Genomic DNA, 6,926 nt, shown 5'->3' on the forward strand with positions numbered 1-6,926 from the left:
GTAGCATGTGCTTGTTTATCCAGTCTTGTGTCAAACCGGTGGATTCTAATGAGAGGCGGGGTGAAGAATTGTGGTTCAGCAATGCGTGAAATTTTGCTGAGTTTTTACTGGTGCGACTGCTACCGCACACATGCAATATTTTTCGTAGGGATCCGCCAGGTAAAAATTATCGCTGTCGTTGGAACTAGTAGTGACTCAACTTTCATTTTCTTGATTGGTTGACGCCAGAAATTCTCACATTGTAATTGTCTGGAATTCTTATGAAAGCAAGAACTACATGGCTTTCTGGGAAAAGTTTGCCGGTTGGAGGAAATTTGACACAGTCCATGCACACACGCTAATTGCGACCCCTCGCAATAAATTTCACCATAACGAAGTTATAGGAAAGTTGTTGTGGCACGGTGAACTGTTTTGGAGAGATAATTAGGGAAATTTTTAAGGCAAGAATGACATTTCCGGTTTCTGGCACTAATATGTTTGTTGCCTTTAATGGTTGCGCATGATTCGTTGTGGAATGGCTAATCGTGAACTATTGCAACCTCCATAATGGAGGGACCACAAATCGCATTTGCTTGAGAACCAGATGCAGTATGGATTCAAGCATCTCAGAATATATGTGATGGGGGACCACATTTCGTCACATGGCCGTATTTTAGAGGAGAATGTAACTAGGGGCGTCGCCTAGTGGGATTCACAGGAACATATGAACTCCCAATTGTAAACGCAGAAACTTAATAAAGTGCTTGGAGTCCCACAATTTTATGTTTATTCGTAGGGGTAGGAGTAAGGGGAGGTAGGAGCACAACCGGGCTTGTGCACTTCTGGTGGTTCTTGAGATTCAGGTCATGACTCCACAGGAAGAGTCGCCAAATGCTATCTGAGCTGTAACGCACAACACTCATTGTGCACCCTGAGCAACTTTTCTTGGTTAGAAGTTTTAGAAATGTCAAGAAGGTGGCAGCATCTGTCAATGTCTCGCACGTAATACTACTAATAATAATGTTTACAATTAATAGGACAATAAGTTTTATTATTGTACACATACATATATGTATTTTTATTAATAATATTTCAACAAACAATTCAATATTACATGAACAGGTAAAACATGTCATAAAGAATACAGATACAACAGCACTCGTTATCTATCATCCATAGTCTGTCCCAGGAATCTATAGAGTAAACCAACGAAAACAAGTCCTCTGCGCAAGTAGTGACTCGACCAATGAACTCGTGAGAGGGAAAAGGATTGTGTGATGGGAAAAGGCGGCTTGAAGTATCTGCGGTTTGCAGAAGCCCGCATTGCCCCTTCTCTACCGTTATGCGCGGCGTTGGTCCACAGACTCCTGACACAGACTATAGTTAAGACCACATTCACAATCTAATTCTTACCTTTGCGTATGTTCTGCGGAAATAAATCAATTTCTTATTATACGACAGTAAACAAATATTTTTCTTATTTAATTTTGGATTTCGTAAGTCTTTGGGGGCACGTATCCAGAAATTTCTTTCGCGGGGGTAAGTTCGCAAGGGAAGTTTACTTTCTGTTGGTAGACATTAAGAAGCCATAGTGCAGGGGCAAAAATGGGGAACAACTGTCCCCTAAATCGTCGCCACTGTTTAAGCCTGCCATTTTTATCCAAACGTCAAATCGGGACCTTTTTTTTTACCATTTGACTCCTCTGTTGCAATGCATTAATATTGTGTGTGTGCAGAAAACCAGCTCCGCATGTGTGTGTTTGTTCGTTTCTTCTCACAGGCATCAAAACATCTGTGATGCCTACGAGCATTTTTACGAAGCTGTTACGCACGGGATGGACAATCCATTCGACAACGCGAGATTCAAACTGTGGGCCGTGAAGGATATTTCTGTGATTCGAGCCTGAACACCACTGATGCGTCTTGTCCTCCCATGTTTGCAGCACTTATCAAAGCCGAAACCCACCAAATTGTTCACATTCAGGTCTTAGCACTCGCAAGTGTTCAAAATCGTCTTTGTCAGCTTCAGCAGTCATATATTGGCACGAAACAAAGGAAGTCTACTCGAACACAGCTGGATCGCGAAAAAAATAATGCACAGTAAAGACTCTTTCTTTTTCCAAGACATCTAAAGTTTCGTCTGCAAATATTATGATGAAATATCCCACACCCACGCATTGTTTTTAATCAGCTCACCAAACGTTTGTATCATCATCTTACGATTTGGCGCACACAGGAGATGCGCTAAGTAGACATTTTTAGCAAAAAATGCAGGCTCAACCAGGACCCGAACCAGGGTCTCTGGCATACCGTGCTATTGCTCAACCAACTGAGCTACCGACAGCGACAGCAAAAAATCAGGGGTGGCTCGGTAGCGCAGTTGGTAGGGAAATTGCACGGTATGCCAGAGACCCTGGTTCGGATCCTGGTCGAGCCTGCATTATTCGCTAAAATTTCTAAATAAGCAACATCTTCTTGCTTTCTCTTCTCCCCATTCATAAAATTTCCGACCTTAATGGCTGACCCTTTGTGGTAGTTAGTTTTTGAGTGTGTGTCAAACCCAGTTGGCTTAAAAGTCCTTTTTATCCCATGAACGTATCAAACCGTATACAAATAAATCATTTAATCGACTGTATGAAGTGTCACACTTACTCCTCAAGTCTCATTAACCGATTCTGTTGTATAGATAAACCTGGAAATTCTGGCCGCTTATTTATATCCCCATTATATTCTAGAATGTTCCACAGATAAAAACGTTTCGTTAATATTGCCAGTAGTTCGACTCCACCACCTACTCAAGAACGTTCCCTCTCTCGCTTTCAGAGAATAAATACTACAACGATTCGTCCAACTCGTGGCGCCACCTTTGGTGTGCAACTACCGAATGCTGAGACTCGGCTGGACCTTTTGCCGCCACCAGGGCAGATTTTTTTTCAAATTTCTCTCTCCTTTCGAAAATCGCTGTGATATTCCAAAATCTGAATAATTACATCAGCTTTGAATTCCATCTAGAGCATTGACGTGGATATTTGTGTGGTTTGCTTTCGCTATTATCTATATATTTTCAATAGTTTTACAGTTAAGTAAGTCTATCAAAGGGGTGTTGTATCACCTAGTTTTGTTCTGTAATATATACCGGGTGGCCAGAATTAAAGTTACCCAACTTAGAGCCCCCTGTAGCCTGTTTGAGGCATCGTAGAACTCTGAAATTTGGTGAATCCACTATGCAGACCATGGGGAACTGGATGGCGATAAAAAAATAGTTCAATTTTCCGCCACCAAATTGAAATGTGGCGCAGTACTTCCATGATGGGTTGAAATAATGACGTAAACTGCTCCAATTGGTTATGGATTTGCCTTTACCTTGCAATCTTGCAATAAACGAGAGATTATTTTCTCGCAACATCCAGCCACTAACAAATGTCTTTCTAATTAATAACTCAGCGAAATCACTTAAGGTGATTATTTGTACACCCCATCATGGGTGGCGGAAAATTGAACTATCTTTTTTATCGCCATCCTCTTCCCCATGGTCTGCATTTTGGATCCACCAAATTTCAGAGTTCTACGATGCCTCAAACAGGCTACAGAGGGCTCTGAGTTGGGTAACTTTAATTCTGGCCACCGGTACATAAAATAAACCTGAGAATAATATATTTTATAGTAGATTGATAGACTAGATAGGCACTAGTTTGGAAAATAGGAGCAACGGAATGAAGAAATTACACCAGTTACTTTGCTACCCACCTCGCCCTCTCCCGTCTCTTCAACATATTAATGAATGATCATTCATGATTGTTATTTTCACCCAATGCAAATGCTAATATTCACGAACAAGTTTTGAAATTTTAGAATACCTCGGGATTCCATTATCATATTCATTTCCCCACTTAGGGGAGGGGCAAAGAGTATACATTCGATTTAGAAGGATTACACAATATCTATACCCACATTACACAAAGCAGACATGTAGCCTAATCTTAAGAGAGCATCTTTCAAAACTTACCGTGTACAGTCACGGACACTTCTGGGTTGTAACAAAATAATTTAAAATCAATGGTTATTTACAAGCCGAAGTGTCTCCGTGATTGCATAATTATTACCAACGATTGTCCATCACAATGTTAACGAGAGCTTTGGAAAAAAACGGCAAAGAAGCTGCTGGCAGACAACCTTTGCACAAGAATACGTAAAAGTTCATTCCTTAGAAACAGGTAGAATGAAAGGGAAAATTAATGAAAAAAAAGCCGTGGCAATTTGTCGAACAGTACTCTCTATACCGCTTCTGCCATTGAATAATTTCCAAAAGGGTTGTGGCAGCTGTGCACGTCATTACCTTTCTGACACCCTGATAATACGGTTGAATTGACGTTTTAAGTCCACTTTATGCACAGATAGGCTAATCGGGACTGGAACTGCAGTTTAGTGGGATCCGAACCAATGTGCCATGTGCCTCCACCAGGCATCGAACCCTTGATTACAAGGCGACGTTACCACTACGCCATCGGAGAGGCTCCCCTGATAATACGGTGAACGTACGTATTGAATAAATGTTATTAAAATTGGTTAGAAACCGCATCAAGAAAGTGTACCCCCACACCCCCTATACGCCTTCATGGCGTGGTGCTAAGCACAGGGGAGCACTTTACCTTTACCTTTTTAGAAAAATATATTTCCATATGAAACTGTTATTGTTACCCCGCATTCGCCGCCAATATCGACAGGTAAAGCTGATTATCTTCTCGCTTCAAGGTTCGTCTGGATTCCTTCTTCGGAAAATTTCTGTTTCGGTTATAGACCAACAAGTGTCCGATATGGGACTCAAGGCTGGGAGAAGTGTAGAAGTAGAGGAGTAGTAGTCCCATGGTGGAGAGATCGAATGGTGGGGAATATTGATTGATTAAGTTAGTGTTTTAAATTAACTTTATACACAGTAAGGCTAATCGGGACTGGGCCTACAGTTTAAAGTGGGATCCGAACCACTATGTGCTTCCACCGGGTATCGAACCCGGGACCTTGATTACAATGTGACGACGCTACCACTGCGCCATCGAGGAGGCCACTCTCACTACAAATATAAAGGGAATTATCTAGAAATGGCATTTTTTGTGCTAGGTATAGCCTGACAAGTTAAGTCCTGATATGCGCAGATCGCTGCGGAGCACTTCCTATTACGTCATCCTCCCCACCACTCTTCTACGTACTGGTCTGGCCTTGAGAGTACGAGTGGTGCCAACTCAGCAAAATTAAGCTAAAACAAATATGACAAACTATTTTTACTGTGTGGATTGACGGTGCCAGCTCTTATCAGTGGTTCATTTCATTTAATCCGGTCTTTGAAAATGCGTGCGGTGCGCGGATCGTAAACTGTAGTATTACGCACGCGCGTTAAGGTTTATAACGAAGAGAAACTTCTGGGCGAATGACTTCATTTTCTAAATGCGACATCGAGTAGTAGCCTGTTTTTTTTAAAGCCGAGTGGGGTGTTGTTTTTTTTTGTTTATCGTACAACAATCGCTACGAGAAGGCAATCTGATAACATGCTTGCCTGTGATCTTTTTTAAAGCATTGAAATGTTCTTGCTCTTTACTCTTGGCTGCATATGTTTTGAAATGCAAAAATCAAATCATGCCGGGTCCAACGAAATCCACAATCTGCTCTAGAAAGCCCCTCAAAGGACAGGCCAGATAAATTGTTTACAATGTTGCAACATATTTGCAAAATCAGAAGGAGTTACATAAACATAAGTATAATGTTGTCGAGTCCACAAGCGCCGCCACGGGAGTATCTAAATGGATGGTTACTCAAGTTTTAAAAGAATTGGATTGGATTGATTTGTTGTTTTAAGTCCAGTTTATGCACAGTAAGGCTAATCGGGACTGGACCTACAGTTTAAAGTGGGATCCGAACCACTATGTGCCTCCACCGGGACCCCTTGATTACAAGGCGACGACGCTACCACTGCGTCATCGGGGAGGCCAATTTCTTAAAGAAGGAAAAGAGTCGTTGGCGAAAGGTGAGCTGAATTTCTGTACTCCGACAGGTAGAAAACAGCCCAGGAAAAAGCGAATACAAATTTCGTTGAAAATCCTCAGACCATTCCGTTCCCTCCAGATTGCAACCCTGCGAACCAACGTCGCTGCGGAGAATGGAGTGGGGAAATGTGGTGTGAGATGCGCAACAGCCAGGCCCGTAGCCAGGAATTCTTAGTAGGGGGGCGAAGTCAATCCTAGAGGGGGCAAATTTTTAATATATTTTGTGTTGTATTGACAGTTATAGCAAGGTACAGAGAGACACTTGTCCCCCCTCCAAAAGTAATAAGTAACAGGAAAGGGATGTTATCTTGAAACTCCAACAAACAAAAAAAGTTCGAGCAACATCAAATAACAATATTTCGATAATAACCTTTTGGACTACCAAAGAATACAAAGATAAAGTGTAACATAAATAGGCTAATCAGGACTGTATCTACTTTATATTTACAGGTCAATAATGTTAATAGACGATTAATGTGTACTAACAGCTTCGGGCTTCTCCGCAGAACTGATTAAGGAAGTCATTTATAAATCGTGCTTCATAATGTTTCCCCTCTAGATTCCAGTATGCAAGATTTTTATGCAAAAAGGAATCTAAGGAGAATCCAACAACACCATTGTGTTGTGTTATGCAAGAAAAAACGAATTAATTAAATAATAATGGTTACATATTATCTAGACTTTGATGAATTGTGTAAAAATGTGTAATACATTTGTTGTAGGCCTACTTGCTAAAACATTGAAGCATGGGTCTCTTACTCCACCACGGATTCTATTTGCTTCAAATGAAAGAGTCTTGCATCACTACAGACAATGTTTGCCTACTGGTTACGTTAACCATTTTGCAAAATATTGTGTTGTTGAAATACTGTGTTTGACACCCGACAATCAAATAGGAATCCCTTGATTGAT

The sequence above is a fragment of the Lepisma saccharinum genome, chromosome 22 (assembly GCF_977018435.1).
Source record: "Lepisma saccharinum chromosome 22, izLepSacc3.1, whole genome shotgun sequence".
NCBI lineage: Eukaryota > Metazoa > Arthropoda > Insecta > Zygentoma > Lepismatidae > Lepisma > Lepisma saccharinum.